Here is a 21,230-nt window from a genome sequence, read left to right as displayed (position 1 = left end):
GAGTCCCCTCGCTGTGTTTCTAAAAGAACCAAGATGAACAAGTCATGGCTCTGAGGACTTTTCTTCCCCTGGGTCAGCCAGGGGACGGGAAAGGCACGCGTATTTTTGAGAGTGCTTCATGCAAAGCATCTTTTTCATTTTGAAAAGGGGCATCAACTGATGTCAGTCAAGTGGGGTGTGTGTGGCCCAATTAGTGGCAACGAGGGAGACTGTGGTTGGAGTCCCCTCGCTGTGTTTCTAAAAGAACCAAGATGAACAAGTCATGGCTCTGAGGACTTTTCTTCCCCTGGGTCAGCCAGGGGACGGGAAAGGCACGCGTATTTTTGAGAGTGCTTCATGCAAAGCATCTTTTTCTTTTTCAAAAGGGGGCTCAACCGATGCCAGTCAAGTGGGGTGTGTGTGGCCCAGTTAGTGGAAACGAGGGAGACTGTGGTTGGAGTCCCCTCGCTGTGTCTCTAAAAGAACCAAGATGAACAAGTCATGGCTCTGAGGACTTTTCTTCCCCTGGGTCAGCCAGGGGACGGGAAAGGCACGCGTATTTTTGAGAGTGCTTCATGCAAAGCATCTTTTTCTTTTTCAAAAGGGGGCTCAACCGATGCCAGTCAAGTGGGGTGTGTGTGGCCCAGTTAGTGGCAACGAGGGAGACTGTGGTTGGAGTCCCCTCGCTGTGTTTCTAAAAGAACCAAGATGAACAAGTCATGGCTCTGAGTACTTTTCTTCCCCTGGGTCAGCCAGGGGACGGGAAAGGCACGCGTATTTTTGAGAGTGCTTCATGCAAAGCATCTTTTTCATTTTGAAAAGGGGCATCAACTGATGTCAGTCAAGTGGGGTGTGTGTGGCCCAATTAGTGGCAACGAGGGAGACTGTGGTTGGAGTCCCCTCGCTGTGTTTCTAAAAGAACCAAAATGAACAAATCATGGCTCTCAGATGACTTTTCTTCCCCTGGGTCAGCCAGGGGACGGGAAAGGCACGCGTATTTTTGAGAGTGCTTCATGCAAAGCATCTTTTTCTTTTTCAAAAGGGGGCTCAACCGATGCCAGTCAAGTGGGGTGTGTGTGGCCCAGTTAGTGGCAACGAGGGAGACTGTGGTTCGAGTCCCCTCATTGTGTTTCTAAAAGAACCAAGATGAACAAGTCATGGCTCTGAGGACATTTCTTCCCCTGGGTCAGCCAGGGGACGGGAAAGGCACGCGTATTTTTGAGAGTGCTTCATGCAAAGCATCTTTTTCTTTTTCAAAAGGGGGCTCAACCGATGCCAGTCAAGTGGGGTGTGTGTGGCCCAGTTAGTGGAAACGAGGGAGACTGTGGTTGGAGTCCCCTCGCTGTGTCTCTAAAAGAACCAAGATGAACAAGTCATGGCTCTGAGGACTTTTCTTCCCCTGGGTCAGCCAGGGGACGGGAAAGGCACGCGTATTTTTGAGAGTGCTTCATGCAAAGCATCTTTTTCTTTTTCAAAAGGGGGCTCAACCGATGCCAGTCAAGTGGGGTGTGTGTGGCCCAGTTAGTGGAAACGAGGGAGACTGTGGTTGGAGTCCCCTCGCTGTGTCTCTAAAAGAACCAAGATGAACAAGTCATGGCTCTCAGAGGACTTTTCTTCCCCTGGGTCAGCCAGGGGACGGGAAAGGCAAGCGTATTTTTGAGAATGCTTCATGCAAAGCATCTTTTTCTTTTTCAAAAGGGGGCTCAACCGATGCCAGTCAAGTGGGGTGTGTGTGGCCCAGTTAGTGGCAACGAGGGAGACTGTGGTTGGAGTCCCCTCGCTGTGTTTCTAAAAGAACCAAGATGAACAAGTCATGGCTCTGAGGACTTTTCTTCCCCTGGGTCAGCCAGGGGACGGGAAAGGCACGCGTATTTTTGAGAGTGCTTCATGCAAAGCATCTTTTTCATTTTGAAAAGGGGCATCAACTGATGTCAGTCAAGTGGGGTGTGTGTGGCCCAATTAGTGGCAACGAGGGAGACTGTGGTTGGAGTCCCCTCGCTGTGTTTCTAAAAGAACCAAAATGAACAAATCATGGCTCTCAGATGACTTTTCTTCCCCTGGGTCAGCCAGGGGACGGGAAAGGCACGCGTATTTTTGAGAGTGCTTCATGCAAAGCATCTTTTTTTTTTCAAAAGGGGGCTCAACCGATGCCAGTCAAGTGGGGTGTGTGTGGCCCAGTTAGTGGCAACGAGGGAGACTGTGGTTGGAGTCCCCTCGCTGTGTTTCTAAAAGAACCAAGATGAACAAGTCATGGCTCTGAGGACTTTTCTTTCCCTGGGTCAGCCAGGGGACGGGAAAGGCACGCGTATTTTTGAGAGTGCTTCATGCAAAGCATCTTTTTCTTTTTCAAAAGGGGGCTCAACCGATGCCAGTCAAGTGGGGTGTGTGTGGCCCAGTTAGTGGAAACGAGGGAGACTGTGGTTGGAGTCCCCTCGCTGTGTCTCTAAAAGAACCAAGATGAACAAGTCATGGCTCTGAGGACTTTTCTTCCCCTGGGTCAGCCAGGGGACGGGAAAGGCACGCGTATTTTTGAGAGTGCTTCATGCAAAGCATCTTTTTCTTTTTCAAAAGGGGGCTCAACCGATGCCAGTCAAGTGGGGTGTGTGTGGCCCAGTTAGTGGAAACGAGGGAGACTGTGGTTGGAGTCCCCTCGCTGTGTCTCTAAAAGAACCAAGATGAACAAGTCATGGCTCTCAGAGGACTTTTCTTCCCCTGGGTCAGCCAGGGGACGGGAAAGGCAAGCGTATTTTTGAGAGTGCTTCATGCAAAGCATCTTTTTCTTTTTCAAAAGGGGGCTCAACCGATGCCAGTCAAGTGGGGTGTGTGTGGCCCAGTTAGTGGCAACGAGGGAGACTGTGGTTGGAGTCCCCTCGCTGTGTCTCTAAAAGAACCAAGATGAACAAGTCATGGCTCTCAGAGGACTTTTCTTCCCCTGGGTCAGCCAGGGGACGGGAAAGGCACGCGTATTTTTGAGAGTGCTTCATGCAAAGCATCTTTTTCTTTTTCAAAAGGGGGCTCAACCGATGCCAGTCAAGTGGGGTGTGTGTGGCCCAGTTAGTGGCAACGAGGGAGACTGTGGTTGGAGTCCCCTCGCTGTGTTTCTAAAAGAACCAAGATGAACAAGTCATGGCTCTGAGGACTTTTCTTCCCCTGGGTCAGCCAGGGGACGGGAAAGGCACGCGTATTTTTGACAGTGCTTCATGCAAAGCATCTTTTTCTTTTTCAAAAGGGGGCTCAACCGATGCCAGTCAAGTGGGGTGTGTGTGGCCCAGTTAGTGGAAACGAGGGAGACTGTGGTTGGAGTCCCCTCGCTGTGTCTCTAAAAGAACCAAGATGAACAAGTCATGGCTCTGAGGACTTTTCTTCCCCTGGGTCAGCCAGGGGACGGGAAAGGCACGCGTATTTTTGAGAGTGCTTCATGCAAAGCATCTTTTTCTTTTTCAAAAGGGGGCTCAACCGATGCCAGTCAAGTGGGGTGTGTGTGGCCCAGTTAGTGGAAACGAGGGAGACTGTGGTTGGAGTCCCCTCGCTGTGTCTCTAAAAGAACCAAGATGAACAAGTCATGGCTCTCAGAGGACTTTTCTTCCCCTGGGTCAGCCAGGGGACGGGAAAGGCACGCGTATTTTTGAGAGTGCTTCATGCAAAGCATCTTTTTTTTTTCAAAAGGGGGCTCAACCGATGCCAGTCAAGTGGGGTGTGTGTGGCCCAGTTAGTGGCAACGAGGGAGACTGTGGTTGGAGTCCCCTCGCTGTGTTTCTAAAAGAACCAAGATGAACAAGTCATGGCTCTGAGGACTTTTCTTCCCCTGGGTCAGCCAGGGGACGGGAAAGGCACGCGTATTTTTGAGAGTGCTTCATGCAAAGCATCTTTTTCTTTTTCAAAAGGGGGCTCAACCGATGCCAGTCAAGTGGGGTGTGTGTGGCCCAGTTAGTGGAAACGAGGGAGACTGTGGTTGGAGTCCCCTCGCTGTGTCTCTAAAAGAACCAAGATGAACAAGTCATGGCTCTGAGGACTTTTCTTCCCCTGGGTCAGCCAGGGGACGGGAAAGGCACGCGTATTTTTGAGAGTGCTTCATGCAAAGCATCTTTTTCTTTTTCAAAAGGGGGCTCAACCGATGCCAGTCAAGTGGGGTGTGTGTGGCCCAGTTAGTGGAAACGAGGGAGACTGTGGTTGGAGTCCCCTCGCTGTGTCTCTAAAAGAACCAAGATGAACAAGTCATGGCTCTCAGAGGACTTTTCTTCCCCTGGGTCAGCCAGGGGACGGGAAAGGCAAGCGTATTTTTGAGAGTGCTTCATGCAAAGCATCTTTTTCTTTTTCAAAAGGGGGCTCAACCGATGCCAGTCAAGTGGGGTGTGTGTGGCCCAGTTAGTGGCAACGAGGGAGACTGTGGTTGGAGTCCCCTCGCTGTGTCTCTAAAAGAACCAAGATGAACAAGTCATGGCTCTCAGAGGACTTTTCTTCCCCTGGGTCAGCCAGGGGACGGGAAAGGCACGCGTATTTTTGAGAGTGCTTCATGCAAAGCATCTTTTTCTTTTTCAAAAGGGGGCTCAACCGATGCCAGTCAAGTGGGGTGTGTGTGGCCCAGTTAGTGGCAACGAGGGAGACTGTGGTTGGAGTCCCCTCGCTGTGTTTCTAAAAGAACCAAGATGAACAAGTCATGGCTCTGAGGACTTTTCTTCCCCTGGGTCAGCCAGGGGACGGGAAAGGCACGCGTATTTTTGATAGTGCTTCATGCAAAGCATCTTTTTCTTTTTCAAAAGGGGGCTCAACCGATGCCAGTCAAGTGGGGTGTGTGTGGCCCAGTTAGTGGAAACGAGGGAGACTGTGGTTGGAGTCCCCTCGCTGTGTTTCTAAAAGAACCAAGATGAACAAGTCATGGCTCTGAGGACTTTTCTTCCCCTGGGTCAGCCAGGGGACGGGAAAGGCACGCGTATTTTTGAGAGTGCTTCATGCAAAGCATCTTTTTCTTTTTCAAAAGGGGGCTCAACCGATGCCAGTCAAGTGGGGTGTGTGTGGCCCAGTTAGTGGAAACGAGGGAGACTGTGGTTGGAGTCCCCTCGCTGTGTCTCTAAAAGAACCAAGATGAACAAGTCATGGCTCTCAGAGGACTTTTCTTCCCCTGGGTCAGCCAGGGGACGGGAAAGGCAAGCGTATTTTTGAGAGTGCTTCATGCAAAGCATCTTTTTCTTTTTCAAAAGGGGGCTCAACCGATGCCAGTCAAGTGGGGTGTGTGTGGCCCAGTTAGTGGCAACGAGGGAGACTGTGGTTGGAGTCCCCTCGCTGTGTTTCTAAAAGAACCAAGATGAACAAGTCATGGCTCTGAGGACTTTTCTTCCCCTGGGTCAGCCAGGGGACGGGAAAGGCACGCGTATTTTTGAGAGTGCTTCATGCAAAGCATCTTTTTCATTTTGAAAAGGGGCATCAACTGATGTCAGTCAAGTGGGGTGTGTGTGGCCCAATTAGTGGCAACGAGGGAGACTGTGGTTGGAGTCCCCTCGCTGTGTTTCTAAAAGAACCAAAATGAACAAATCATGGCTCTCAGATGACTTTTCTTCCCCTGGGTCAGCCAGGGGACGGGAAAGGCACGCGTATTTTTGAGAGTGCTTCATGCAAAGCATCTTTTTCTTTTTCAAAAGGGGGCTCAACCGATGCCAGTCAAGTGGGGTGTGTGTGGCCCAGTTAGTGGCAACGAGGGAGACTGTGGTTGGAGTCCCCTCGCTGTGTTTCTAAAAGAACCAAGATGAACAAGTCATGGCTCTGAGGACTTTTCTTCCCCTGGGTCAGCCAGGGGACGGGAAAGGCACGCGTATTTTTGAGAGTGCTTCATGCAAAGCATCTTTTTCTTTTTCAAAAGGGGGCTCAACCGATGCCAGTCAAGTGGGGTGTGTGTGGCCCAGTTAGTGGCAACGAGGGAGACTGTGGTTGGAGTCCCCTCGCTGTGTTTCTAAAAGAACCAAGATGAACAAGTCATGGCTCTGAGGACTTTTCTTCCCCTGGGTCAGCCAGGGGACGGGAAAGGCAAGCGTATTTTTGAGAGTGCTTCATGCAAAGCATCTTTTTCTTTTTCAAAAGGGGGCTCAACCGATGCCAGTCAAGTGGGGTGTGTGTGGCCCAGTTAGTGGCAACGAGGGAGACTGTGGTTGGAGTCCCCTCGCTGTGTTTCTAAAAGAACCAAGATGAACAAGTCATGGCTCTGAGGACTTTTCTTCCCCTGGGTCAGCCAGGGGACGGGAAAGGCACGCGTATTTTTGAGAGTGCTTCATGCAAAGCATCTTTTTCATTTTGAAAAGGGGCATCAACTGATGTCAGTCAAGTGGGGTGTGTGTGGCCCAATTAGTGGCAACGAGGGAGACTGTGGTTGGAGTCCCCTCGCTGTGTTTCTAAAAGAACCAAAATGAACAAATCATGGCTCTCAGATGACTTTTCTTCCCCTGGGTCAGCCAGGGGACGGGAAAGGCACGCGTATTTTTGAGAGTGCTTCATGCAAAGCATCTTTTTCTTTTTCAAAAGGGGGCTCAACCGATGCCAGTCAAGTGGGGTGTGTGTGGCCCAGTTAGTGGAAACGAGGGAAACTGTGGTTGGAGTCCCCTCGCTGTGTCTCTAAAAGAACCAAGATGAACAAGTCATGGCTCTGAGGACTTTTCTTCCCCTGGGTCAGCCAGGGGACGGGAAAGGCACGCGTATTTTTGAGAGTGCTTCATGCAAAGCATCTTTTTCTTTTTCAAAAGGGGGCTCAACCGATGCCAGTCAAGTGGGGTGTGTGTGGCCCAGTTAGTGGAAACGAGGGAGACTGTGGTTGGAGTCCCCTTGCTGTGTCTCTAAAAGAACCAAGATGAACAAGTCATGGCTCTCAGAGGACTTTTCTTCCCCTGGGTCAGCCAGGGGACGGGAAAGGCAAGCGTATTTTTGAGAGTGCTTCATGCAAAGCATCTTTTTCTTTTTCAAAAGGGGGCTCAACCGATGCCAGTCAAGTGGGGTGTGTGTGGCCCAGTTAGTGGCAACGAGGGAGACTGTGGTTGGAGTCCCCTCGCTGTGTCTCTAAAAGAACCAATATGAACAAGTCATGGCTCTCAGAGGACTTTTCTTCCCCTGGGTCAGCCAGGGGACGGGAAAGGCACGCGTATTTTTGAGAGTGCTTCATGCAAAGCATCTTTTTCTTTTTCAAAAGGGGGCTCAACCGATGCCAGTCAAGTGGGGTGTGTGTGGCCCAGTTAGTGGCAACGAGGGAGACTGTGGTTGGAGTCCCCTCGCTGTGTTTCTAAAAGAACCAAGATGAACAAGTCATGGCTCTGAGGACTTTTCTTCCCCTGGGTCAGCCAGGGGACGGGAAAGGCACGCGTATTTTTGAGAGTGCTTCATGCAAAGCATCTTTTTCTTTTTCAAAAGGGGGCTCAACCGATGCCAGTCAAGTGGGGTGTGTGTGGCCCAGTTAGTGGAAACGAGGGAGACTGTGGTTGGAGTCCCCTCGCTGTGTTTTACATGCTTTTAGAAAGGCATGACATGGCTTGGAGGTTGACTTTCATCATCTGCAAACTGTTGGCTACCAAAATGCTGCCTTTCTAACAACTGTGGTTATAGACAATGAGGAACATACTGATGAAGATGAGACGCAGATACCCGATTGGGATGACAACTTAAATATTCGGTCAGGGCAAGAAGAGGCTCGGTCTGAGGGGGAGGGGAGTGCAAACACAACAATTGATGATGAAGTTCTAGATCCCACCTACTGTCAACCCACAGTCAGACACTCGAGGAGGTCAACAGAGGCGGTGGAGGAGGATGCAACCGACGTCGAAGTAACCTTGCGCCTTCCTGGACACAGTCGGAGCACTGGTAGCACGTCTACAACTGCATCCTCAGCCACCACTCTGCCTCTGAGCATTATTCGGGGTGGATCAACAGGTCGCATGGCCTCTAAGCCTTGCCTAGCCTTGTCCTTTTTTGACATAAAAAAAGATCGACCAAATTATGTGATCTGTAACATTTGGCATGGTTATCTTACTAGAGGTCAAAACCTCAGCAGTTTGACAACTTCTTCCATGAATCGTCACATGAATAAATATCATATGGCCTGGTGGGAAGCTCACCGTGCTGCAATGCGGCCTAGCGGAGCCAACCATCCACCGCCTGCCCCTTCCAGTGCATCCGCGCGCTCGTCATCTTCTAGGACTGTGGGGACAGCTGTCACACCTGTTTTTCCACCCACAACTTCCACCACTGTAACCGCAACAGGCAGTTTGCTTGGTAGGTCGTCAGTTGGTTTGGAAGGGGAAACAAGTGATTGTGTACAGCTCTCTCAAACATCGATAGCACCAACGTTGGATGAAGGCAACATCATGTCTCCGCCTGCACTTTCCTCACAAACCTGCATTTTTCCAGGGACACCCTACTCAACACCGTCTACACACAGCAGCCAGATCTCTGTCCCTCAGATGTGGTCAAATAAAAGGCCACTTCCTGCGACCCATGACAAAGCTAAGAGGTTGACTCTATCCCTCTGTAAGCTGTTGGCTACCGAAATGCTGCCTTTCCGCCTAGTGGACACACAGGATTTTAGAGACCTTATGTCTGTCGCTGTGCCCCAGTACCAGATGCCTAGTCGCCACTACTTCTCTAAGAAAGGTGTGCCCGCGCTACACCAGCATGTCACACACAACATCACCGCTTCCTTGAGAAACTCTGTGTGTGAACGGGTGCATTTCACCACCGATACTTGGACCAGTAAGCATGGACAGGGACGTTACATGTCGCTGACTGGCCACTGGGTAACTATGGTGATAGATGGTGAAGGGTCTGCTGCACAAGTCTTGCCGTCCCCACGACTTGTGTGTCAATCCTCTGTCTGTCCAAGTTCCGCCACTGCTTCTGCATCCTCCACCTCATCTGGGTCCTCCACCTCCGCCCCAAGCCTGCCTGGTCAGGCCACCAGCGTTCTCACTGCGCAGAAGGAATCACGCACCCCTCATTACTATGCTGGCAGCAGAGCGCAACGGCATCAGGCGGTCTTTAGCTTGACATGTCTTGGGAATAAGAGTCACACAGCTGAGGAGTTGTGGTCAGCTCTGCGGTCCGAGTTTAATAAATGGCTGTCTCCACTCAACCTGCAGCCTGGTAAGGCCGTGTGCGACAATGCTGCAAACCTGGGTGCGGCCCTTCGCCTGGGCAAGGTGACACACGTACCTTGTATGGCTCACGTGTTGAACCTTGCCGTCCAGCAATTTTTAACACACTATCCCGGCCTAGATGGCCTTCTGAACAGGGCACGAAAACTGTCTGCTCACTTCCGCCGTTCAAGCGCCGCAGCTGAGCGACTTGCATCGCTCCAGAAGTCTTTCGGCCTGCCGGTTCATCGCCTGAAATGCGATGTGGCGACACGCTGGAATTCAACTCTCCACATGTTACAGCGACTGTGGCAGCACCGCAGAGCCCTGGTGCAATACGTCATGACGTATAGCCTGGGCCAACGAGATGCAGAGGTGGGGCAGATCACCCTGATGGAGTGGTCTCAGATCAAGGACCTAGGCACCCTTCTGCACAGTTTCGACATGGCGACGAATATGTTTAGCGCTGACAATGGCATTATCAGCATGACGATTCCAGTCATTTACATGCTGGAGCACACGCTAAACACTATTCGGAGTCAGGGGGTGGGACAACAGGAAGGGGAGGAACTACAGGAGGATTCATATGCGCAAGACACAACAACATCACCAAGGTCCAGACGTTCATCATCACCAACGCGGCAGGCATGGGACCATGGGGGACAGGAATCAACAAGGGCGCATGGTAGCAGGCGAAATGTTGAGCAAGGTGCAGGAGAACATGAAGAAATGGAAGACGAACTGTCCATGGACATGGAAGACTCAGCGGATGAGGGAGACCTTGGTCAAATTTCAGTTGAAAGAGGTTGGGGGGAGATGTCAGAGGAAGAAAGAACGGTTAGCACCTCTATGCCACAAACACAGCGTGGACATGGTCCACATGGCTGCGCAAGACACATGAGTGCCTTCTTGTTGCACTACCTCCAACATGACCCTCGTATTGTCAAAATTAGAAGTGATGATGACTACTGGCTTGCCACACTATTAGATCCCCGGTACAAGTCCAAATTTTGTGACATAATTCCAGCCATAGAAAGGGACGCACTTATGCAGGAGTATCAGCAGAAGCTGTTACTCGATCTTAGATCCGCTTTTCCACCAAACAACCGTGCAGGTGCAGGGAGGGAATCTCCCAGTTGTAACTTGACAAACATGGGACGGTCTCGTCATCTTCAACAGTCTACACGTACCAGTAGGACCGTATCTGGTGCTGGTAACAGCAATTTTATGGAATCTTTTCATAATTTTTTTAGACCCTCCTTTGCAAGGCCACCAGAGACAACAAGTCTGACACATAGTCAACGGCTGGAGAGGATGATACAGGAGTATCTCCAAATGAACATCGATGCCATGACTTTGCAAATAGAGCCTTGCTCATTTTGGGCTTCAAATCTAGAAAAATGGCCAGAGCTATCCAGTTACGCCTTGGAGATTTTGTCGTGTCCAGCTGCCAGCGTTGTCTCTGAACGTGTCTTCAGTGCTGCTGGGTGTGTGCTGACAGATAAGCGCACGCGTCTGTCCAGTGACAATGTGGACAGACTGACGTTTATCAAAATGAACAAGTCATGGATCCAGAAGGAATTTACAACCCCTGTGTCATCCTGGGGAGAGTAAATGCTTGTGGATTTGGAATGTGCTTGATGCAAATCTAGCTGTGAAGTGTACAACTATGGCACAACTGCTGCCACTGAATGGGTGGGTGTGTGTGGGGCACAATTTTTGGAAAAAAGGGAGGCTCCGCTTTGAGTAACCCTTGCTTACATTGTTTTTAAAAGGAGCCAAGATGACCAAGTCATGGTTCAGCAAAGACTTTATCTACCTACCCCGGTGTCATGCTGGGGACGGTTAATTATGGCGTATTTTTGAATGTGCTTGATGCAAATCAAAACATCCTGTTTGCAACTAGGGCACAAGTGCTGCCACTGATGGGGTGTCTGTGTGCCCAATTTTTGGAAAAAAGGTAGACTCCGCTTGGAGTAACCCTTGCTTGCTGTGTTTTTTAAAAATGATACAAGATGAACAGATCTGAAGGCAAGATGAAGGCAACATCATGTCTCCGCCTGCACTTTCCTCACAAACCTGCATTTTTCCAGAGGCACCCTACTCAACACTATCTACAGACAGCAGCCAGATCTCTGTCCCTCAGATGTGGTCAAATAAAAGGCCACTTACTGCGACCCATGACAAAGCTAAGTGGTTGACTCTATCCCTCTGTAAGCTGTTGGCTACCGAAATGCTGCCTTTACGCCTAGTGGACACACAGGATTTTACAGACCTTATGTCTGTCGCTGTGCCCCAGTACCAGATGCCCAATCACCACTGCTTCTCCAAGAAAAGCATGCCCGCGCTACACCAGCATGTCGCACACAACATCACCACTTCCTTGAGAAAATCTGTGTGCGACAGGGTGCATTTCAACACAGATACTTGGACCAGTAAGCATAGACAGGGTCATTACATGTCACTGACTGGGCACTGGCAAACTATGGTGAGAGATGGAGAAGGGTCTGCTGTACAAGTCTTGCCGTCCCCACGAGTTGTTTCAATCCTTCTTCTGTATGTAGAAGTTAATACACTGCTTCTGCCTCTTCAACCTCGTGTGGGTCCTCCACCTTGGCGCAAACCCTGTGTGGTCAGGCCACCCTTCCTTGCAACTGCGCACAAGGACTACCACACACCTCCTTACTATGCTGGCAGCAGAGCTCAATGCCATCAGGCGGTCAAAGTTTTACTTTTAAATGTATGGGAAATGTGAGTCACACCGCTATTCCAGAGAATAGTAGTCAGGCAGGGTCAAAACATTAATTGAGGAACAGGAACACAATGGGACGGCCAGGACTTAATCAGAAAACAAGCAGAGGTGAAATGCGGATCGGCCAACAAGGTACATAAACAGCAAGCAGGAAAAGTAGTCAGGTAACAAGCACACAAAATCATAAAACTGAACTGGGGGTAAAATTAACCAGAGGTTCATAGCTATGTCTGGCAGTGGTCTGCAGACAGGATGGGCATAAAAAAGGGTGTGGTGTCTTCCCATTGGTTGTAGCTGAATGATGGTATTTCATCTGTGAGATACCCACCAGCTACATTCAGCCAGAGATTCTGCATCTGTCAAGGTAATGCAGCCCAGTGGGTGAGCATAACCTGCGTCCACCTGCGCCGCTGGCATCGACTACTCTCCCATCATCAGCACTATTCATGAAAGGAACACGTTGTCACCTGGCGACCGGAGTACAAATTGACGGAGCGGACTCCGTTGGTGACTTAACAGCCGTGTGCGGCAATGATGCAAACCTGGCTTCGGGCCATCCTCAGGGCAATGTGACACACGTGCCTTGTATGGCTCACGTGTTGAACCGAATTCTCCAGCAATTTTTAAAACACCATCACGGCCTACATGGCCTTGTGCAGCGTGCACGCTTGCTATGTGCTCACTTCCATCGTGCGCACACAGCAGCTCAACAACTTTCATCACTCCGGAAGTCTTAGGGTCTGGCAGTTAAACGCCGGAAATGCGATGTTCCGACACGCAGGAATTGGAATCTGCACATGTTGCAGCGTGTGTGGCAGCACCGCAGAGCCCTGCTGAAATACGGTATGACATATATCCTGGGATAACTTGATCAAGAGGTGGTGCAGATCACGCTGCTGGAGTGGTGTCAGATCAAGGACCTATGCACCCTGCTACACAGTTCACAAATGTCGACGAAGATGTTTAGCACTGGCAATGTCATTCTCAGCGTGACAATTCTGGTCATCTACATGATGGAGCACACTGTAATTATTATTCGGAGTCGGGTGTTGGGACAAGAGGAAGGGGAGGAAGTACAGGAGGAGTCATATGCGGAAGGGATAACAAGATCTACGAGGTCCAGATGGTCAGCGGCACCTATGCGGCAGTCATGGTGAGGTAGAGGGATTAACAAGGGCGCATAGTATCAGCAAAAAGTGTTGATGAAAGTGCAGGAGCCTATGAAGAAATGGAGGACGAACTGGCGATGGGCATGGAAGACTCAGCAGATGAGTGAGAGCTTGCTCACATTTCGGTTGTGCGAGGTTGTGGGGAGAGGGCAGAGGAAGGAGGCACGATTCTCACCTCTCTGCCACCAACACACCAAGGACTTGGTCCTCCTGGATGCACAAGACACATGAGCGCCTTCTTGCTGCACTACCTACATGACCCTCGGATTGTATGAATTTGAAGTAATCCTGAATACTGGGTTGCCACACTGTTAGATCCCCGGTACAAGACAAAATTTGGCGAACTAATTCCTGCCATAGAAATGTACGCACGTATACAGGAGTATCTGCAGAATGTGGTACGCAATCTTAGATCTACTTTTCCACTAAACACCAGTGCTGCACAGAGTGAATCACAACGCTTTGTCATGGATAGGAGGAAATAGTCTTTTACTTGTCCACATCGGAGGGATCGAGGGATGGCTGCTGTGCTGAGATGGCGTTGAGTACGGTGTCCCTGCACAGTTGCACTTTTGGTCATATCCCAAAATGAGTTGAAAAAGGACAGATGCTGTTGGAAAGGGGAACAGGTGTGTTGGAAAGGGGAAAAAAGTTTTGGTCCGTGGATTTGGTGGTTAAGCAACTGTAACATTTGCTGAAGAAACACCATCTGTTACAGTGGGACTGGCAGATTGGAATAAAGTGGTATATAATCTGTGACCGCTATATAATGAAAATTAATAAGAAAAGAAAGAGAAAGGTATATATCCCCATCAGCAGTCAGTGTCCACCGTGCTCCCAGTTGGAAAAGGAGAGGTTGGCAACTGGAAGGTTTGGTGGAGGATACAGAGCTGTGTGGCTATGAAACTAATAGTAGCCTGAACCGAGTTATACGCCATTCGGATCTGGAGACTGTGAGCCCTGTTAGCGTCACAGGGTCCACATGCCCACCCAGCCCAGGAACTCACTGTTAACAACACAGGGGCCATTGAGTACGCTGACCGTGTGCGTAGGGGCCACACCTGTGGACAGCAGGCGCATCAGCAGCAGCAGGCCTGTTAATGCCACTGGGCTGCACAAGCAGGACTGGTAGGACAGGAGCTGGTCTTAACCGTTCTGCGTTACCAACTGTGGTGGTGGCCTGCATCCACCACCCTATCCCTGCCTACCTCTGGCCTAAAGCCGCAATGGGTTCAACACATGGAGGTGTGCTCTTTCGGAGCATAATAGAAGACTGCGCACCTCCTTGTTGGCTCCAGCCCCTTTTATAACCTGGGTCCGCCCCAAACCAGGGTGAACCACAATGCACCTCCTGGAGACAAAAGTAGAGTGACACGTCATGAGTGGCATAACTAGCGTCCTATTTGGAAACGCAACTTCAATGATGACCTCATGGCTGCCATGACCCAAACACCTCACCAGTCATCGTCTGACCATCAATAATGCGGTGACAAGTCATAGGTGTGGGCCTCTGCAAGCCATTTGGGAGGACACCTGATGCCCTGTGGTCTATATGGGACCCCCACATCAGGGCCAGGGCCAAAGAGTTCATTACCGGACCTAGTCTCAGATGCAGGAAGTGCCTGAGCATGCTCAGTAGCATGAAATACAGTCTCTGAAAAAAGACTATCAGCTTTAGCATGGTGTCTAGGCACAAAACAGGACTTAGACCCGGCACGGAATGCAAGCACCTGTGCAAAGAGGCTTTTCACACTTAGTGTGGGAGCATGCGCTGTATCCCGAAAAGAAGACTTAGCGTCAGGAATAACACAGTCAGGCTGAGCATACTCACTACGCGAAACACTGTAATTATGCTGCAGCTGGGGTACATCGGCACACGCATGCGCACTAGCTGCCTCTACACACTTAGACGTGGAGGGGAAATTGCTCTTGGAGATGCTGTCTATGAACAGAAGGAAAAGCTAAAGGAAGCCTGACTTTCTATCCCTCCGAATTATGAAATGCAGCAATGAATTCCATGAGTTTGCTATAACATTAGCGTAGCAAAATGTGCATGAGGGTGTGATGTAGAGGTGCTAGAAATAGCTTGTCACCAGTGGGGCACTAATGGAATACAACAGCCAGTTCTATGATGCCACTAAATGGCAGTATTTTGTGCTATCATTATAGCTTATTAAAAACAGAGCAGGAGGTTGTCATGCAGAGGTGCTGCACATAGATTTGCAGTAGTGTGAATAGACAAAAGTACAATAGCCACGTTTAGGATGCCAATAGGTACACTGAGTGTTTGCTAGTATAATGGCTGAGTTTAAAAAAGTTTGAGTGTGCAATGCAGGCAGACATTCTGCAAATATCGTTCCAATAGTGTGAATAGACAAAAGTACAATAGCCACGTTTAGGATGCCAATAGGTACAATGAGTGTTTGCTAGTATAATGGCTGAGTTTAAAAAAGTTTGAGTGTGCAATGCAGGCAGACGTGCTGCAAATAACGTTCCAATAGTGTGAATAGACAAAAGTACAATAGCCACGTTTAGGATGCCAATAGGTACAATGAGTGTTTGCTAGTATAATGGCTGAGTTTAAAAAAGTTTGAGTGTGCAATGCAGGCAGACGTGCTGCAAATATGTTTACAATAGTGTGAATAGACAAAAGTACAATAGCCACGTTAAGGATGCCACTAGGTACACTGAGTGTTTGCTAGTATAATGGCTGAGTTTAAAAAAGTTTGAGTGTGCAATGCAGGCAGACGTGCTGCAAATATCGTTCCAATAGTGTGAATAGACAAAAGTACAATAGCCACGTTTAGGATGCCAATAGGTACAATGAGTGTTTGCTAGTATAATGGCTGAGTTTAAAAAAGTTTGAGTGTGCAATGCAGGCAGACGTGCTGCAAATATGTTTACAATATTGTGAATAGACAAAAGTACAATAGCCACGTTTAGGATGCCACTAGGTACACTGAGTGTTTGCTAGTATAATGGCTGAGTTTAAAAAAGTTTGAGTGTGCAATGCAGGCAGACGTGCTGCAAATATCGTTCCAATAGTGTGAATAGACAAAAGTACAATAGCCACGTTTAGGATGCCAATAGGAACACTGAGTGTTTGCTAGTATAATGGCTGAGTTTAAAAAAGTTTGAGTGTGCAATGCAGGCAGACGGGCTGCAAATATCGTTCCAATAGTGTGAATAGACAAAAGTACAATAGCCACGTTTAGGATGCCAATAGGTATAATGAGTGTTTGCTAGTATAATGGCTGAGTTTAAAAAAGTTTGAGTGTGCAATGCAGGCAGACGTGCTGCAAATATGTTTACAATAGTGTGAATAGACAAAAGTACAATAGCCACGTTTAGGATGCCAATAGGTATAATGAGTGTTTGCTAGTATAATGGCTGAGTTTAAAAAAGTTTGAGTGTGCAATGCAGGCAGACGTGCTCTGCAAATGTCTTTGCACTAGTGGGACAATAGCAAAGTCCAATAGCCACGTTTAGGATGCCACTAGGTACACTGACTGTTTGCTAGTATAATGGCTTAGTTAAAAAGAGTTGGAGTCTGCAATGCAGGCAGACGTGCTATGCAAATGTCTTTGCACTAGTGGGACTATAGCAAAGTCCAATAGCCACGTATAGGATGCCACTAGGTACACTGAGTGTTTGCTAGTAAAATTGCTTAGTTTAAAAAAGTTGGAGTGTGCAATGCAGGCAGACGTGCTCTGCAAATGTCTTTGCACTAGTGGGACTATAGCAAAGTCCAATAGCCACGTTTAGGATGCCACTAGGTACACTGAGTGTTTGCTAGTAAAATTGCTTAGTTTAAAAAAGTTGGAGTGTGCAATGCAGGCAGACGCTCTCTGCAAATGTCTTTGCACTAGTGGGACTATAGCAAAGTCCAATAGCCACGTTTAGGATGCCACTAGGTACACTCAGTGTTTGCTAGTATAATGGCTTAGTTATAATGAGTTGGAGTGTGCAGAGGACAGGAGGGTACAGTGCCAGGATTGTGGGTATGGGTAGAGGAATGGAAGCCTGCCTTTCTATTCCCTCCTAATGGTGAAATGCAGGGAGGAAATCCCTGACCTTGGCTACACAGACGCTGTTGCTGTTTTCAGGACCTGTCACTTATGGCTCTGACCCTGCCGGTTTGAGCCCTTAAAAGGACTGCTATAAAGTGCTCTCCCTAAGCTGTCTAACGCTGTGTATGCAGCGCATACAGCTGTATCGGCGATAGGACTCAGGAGGAGGACGGAGCTGCGACAGTGATGTCTGACACCAAAGACGCAGAAGGCAGATAATGGCGTCCTGGAAGAAAATGTCCGTTTTTATAATGCAGGGACATGTGACATGGACATCCTATCACACATGCCGTTGCTTCTCTGGCTCAAAGTCCACTTAGCTGTGTGTGTGTCTGGGATTGGCTGACATGGTGGCCCGCCCCACAAGACGCGCGCGCTTAGGGAAGGAAGACAAGAAAAAAAAAAAAAAAATGGCGATCATAGAAACAGCAGTGATCTGAAGGCGCTGTTCCCGCACACTATACACTGAAATGTCATAATAGTGTGATTCACAGAGTGACTTACACTATTACAGCAGAAACCAAGCTATGATTTAGCTGTTTTTTGCTGCTAGAACCGTTCTCAAACGTTTCTAGAACTATCGAGCTTTTGCAAAAAGCTCGAGTTCTAGTTCGATCTAGAACAGGCCCCAAAATCACTCGAGCCTAGAACTGGAGAACCACGAACCACGAACCGCGCTCAACTCTAGCCACAAGTCAGGCTGTGAACCCCTAAATATTGTGGAAACAGGAACGGTGCTTTACTGTATCAGGCAGCACTGATTGCTAGAGTACTGCTTTATAATTATTTGTAAAAGCCGCATTGGCAATATTCTTTTATCTGACCAGGGACTGTAAGTGGGGCGCAGTTGTAGATTCCATGTGATCTTCGCTGTGATGAATGCGTTCCACCGGTCAGATATTTGCGTTCCATCTGGAGGATGCTAGCTCATGTGACATCCTGATCACGTGTCTCACAGGATGTGATGTGTACATCCTGCTGGAACGGATATTCGGCTCCTATAGCCTCCGAGAGGTGCCGCGAGGATTTGAATGGCGCATATTTTAAACCCGGCGTGCATCCCTAGAGTGCAACGTGTCAGGTAATACTGGAGGTATCTTTTTTCTAGACCTTTTACACATCTATCTACAGGGTAATACCACATTACCTGACATATTGCAGCTCCACAATGATGCATTGGTTATGCAGGGTACTATTTTGGTTGTCTACTCTAGGGTATATGGTAATTCCCATCCTACCATGGCTCTTTATTCTATATGAGCCATAGTGACCTCCTCCTCTGTACTACATGACTTATGGCTTGGTGCTCACAATGCCTCGCCTGTTTTAACCTCTATTTCCCCTGATAAGTCAAGGTTTTTAAGGAAACACGTCAGGAAGGAGGGGAGTGAGTGATGTCTTCTTTCTGGTATTGTTTGGGGTAATGTGTGGCGTAATGAGGGCCCCCCTTGCCTCTAAGGTAATACCAGCCTTTTTGGTTGACAGTAAGGGTGTATGGTGAGAACACCTTAGTGTATTCTTTGCCATTTACTAATTTAATGTTGCATATTAGCACTTTAGAGTGAATGTTTACAGATGATATGTTTACACACTGTACATGAACACCTTAGAGTGGATGTTTACATGTGGTATATATGCCATATTACATTGTTTCATCCTGCAGGTCAATTACTATTGTTTGCATATCGTAATATCTGGGATAACCAGTGATTCGTTAATGAGTGTTTGCATACGTCCTTTTTGCAATATTATTTTGTGATATTTTTCATGGGGCATGGTGCATTTTCCTGTACCTTATGTACAATCTTTGAGTAACATCCTCTCATCTATATGCATACCTCTACCACACTTCTTATATACTAGAAGGTGGCCCGATTCTACGCATCGGGTAATCTAGAATTTACCTATTGTGTAGTTCATGTATGATTTTTGTTATATATATATATATATATATATATATATATATATATATATATATATATATAGATGTTGTGTGTAGTTACCAAGTGTTTGTGTAGGGCGTTGTACGTGTTCTGGGTGTTGTCTGGGTGTGGCGGGGGGTGAGAGCGGTGTTGTTTGTGTGTTGCGTTGTTTGTGGAGCGCTGTGTGTCTGTAGCGTTGTGTGTGTGTGTGTGTTGCACGGTTTGTGTGTGTGTGGTGTGTTTTGGAAGGAGGTATGTTTTGTGCAATGTGTGTGTTGTGCGGTATGTGCGTATATTTGTGTGTGCCGCGGTGTTTGTGTGTTGGGTGTTGTGTGTGTGCAGCGTTGTCTGTGTGTGTGGGTGTCTGTGTAGGGCAGTTTGTGGTTCCCAGTGTGTGTGTGTGGTGTGTGGTGTGTTGTGCAGTGCGCACGCGTGTGTGTGTGTTGGGGGGAGGTGCGCACTCCCAAACGTGCTCCATCCCCCATGCAGCGCATTCCCCATCGTGCTCCATCCCCTATGCTGCGCACCCCCCATCGTGCTCCATCTCCCATGCTGCGCACTCCCAAACGTGCTCCATCCGCCATGCTGCGCACTCCCAAACGTGCTCCATCCGCCATGCTGCGCACTCCCAAACGTGCTCCATCCGCCATACTCCGCACTCCCCATCATGCTCCATCCCCCATGCAGCGCACTCCCCATCGTGCTCCATCCCCTATGCTGCGCACCCCCCATTGTGCTCCATCTCCCATGCTGCGCACTCCCAAACGTGCTCCATCCGCCATGCTGCGCACTCCCAAACGTGGTCCATCCACCATGCTGCGCACTCCCAAACGTGGTCCATCCGCCATGCTCCGCACTCCCCATCGTGCTCCATCCACCATGCTGCGCACTCCCAAACGTGCTCCATCCGCCATGCTGTGCACTCCCAAACGTGCTCCATCCGCCATGCTGCGCACTCCCAAACGTGCTCCATCCGCCATGCTGCGCACTCCCAAACGTGCTCCATCCGCCATACTCCGCACTCCCAAACGTGCTCCATCCGCCATGCTGCGCACTCCCAAACGTGCTCCATCCGCCATGCTGCGCACTCCCAAACGTGGTCCATCCGCCATGCTGCGCACTCCCAAACGTGCTCCATCCGCCATGCTGCGCACTCCCAAACGTGCTCCATCCGCCATGCTGCGCACTCCCAAACGTGGTCCATCCGCCATGCTGCGCACTCCCAAACGTGCTCCATCTGCCATGCTGCGCACTCCCAAACGTGCTCCATCCGCCATTCTGCGCACTCCCAAACGTGCTCCATCCGCCATGCTGCGCACTCCCAAACGTGCTCCATCCGCCATGCTGCGCACTCCCAAACGTGCTCCATCCGCCATGCTGCACACTCCCAAACGTGCTCCATCCCCCATGCAGCGCACTCCCCATCGTGCTCCATCCCCTATGCTGCGCACCCCCCATTGTGCTCCATCTCCCATGCTGCGCACTCCCAAACGTGCTCCATCCGCCATGCTGCGCACTCCCAAACATGGTCCATCCGCCATGCTGCGCACTCCCAAACGTGGTCCATCCGCCATGCTCCGCACTCCCCATCGTGCTCCATCCACCATGCTGCGCACTCCCAAACGTGCTCCATCCGCCATGCTGTGCACTGCCAAACGTGCTCCATCCGCCATGCTGCGCACTCCCAAACGTGCTCCATCCGCCATACTCCGCACTCCCAAACGTGCTCCATCCGCCATGCTGCGCACTCCCAAACGTGCTCCATCCGCCATGCTGCGCACTCCCAAACGTGGTCCATCCGCCATGCTGCGCACTCCCAAACGTGCTCCATCCGCCATGCTGCGCACTCCCAAACGTGCTCCATCCGCCATGCTGCGCACTCCCAAACGTGGTCCATCCGCCATGCTGCGCACTCCCAAACGTGCTCCATCCGCCATGCTGCGCACTCCCAAACGTGCTCCATCCGCCATGCTGCGCACTCCCAAACGTGCTCCATCCGCCATGCTGCGCACTCCCAAACGTGCTCCATCCGCCATGCTGCGCACTCCCAAACGTGCTCCATCCCCCATGCTGCGCACCCCCCATCGTGCTCCATCCCCCATGCTGCACCAGCATCAGCCTCTCTACCCGCAGCATTAGCCTCTCTGCCCGCAGCATCAGCCTCTCTCCTCCCAGCATCAGCCTCTCTCCTCCCAGCATCAGCCTCTCTGTCCCCAGCATCAGCCTCTCTATCCCCA

Source organism: Anomaloglossus baeobatrachus, chromosome 1 (assembly GCF_048569485.1).
Source record: "Anomaloglossus baeobatrachus isolate aAnoBae1 chromosome 1, aAnoBae1.hap1, whole genome shotgun sequence".
Taxonomy (NCBI): Eukaryota; Metazoa; Chordata; class Amphibia; order Anura; family Aromobatidae; genus Anomaloglossus; species Anomaloglossus baeobatrachus.
The sequence above is the reverse complement of the archived record's forward strand: the minus strand, read 5'-3'. Positions refer to the sequence as shown.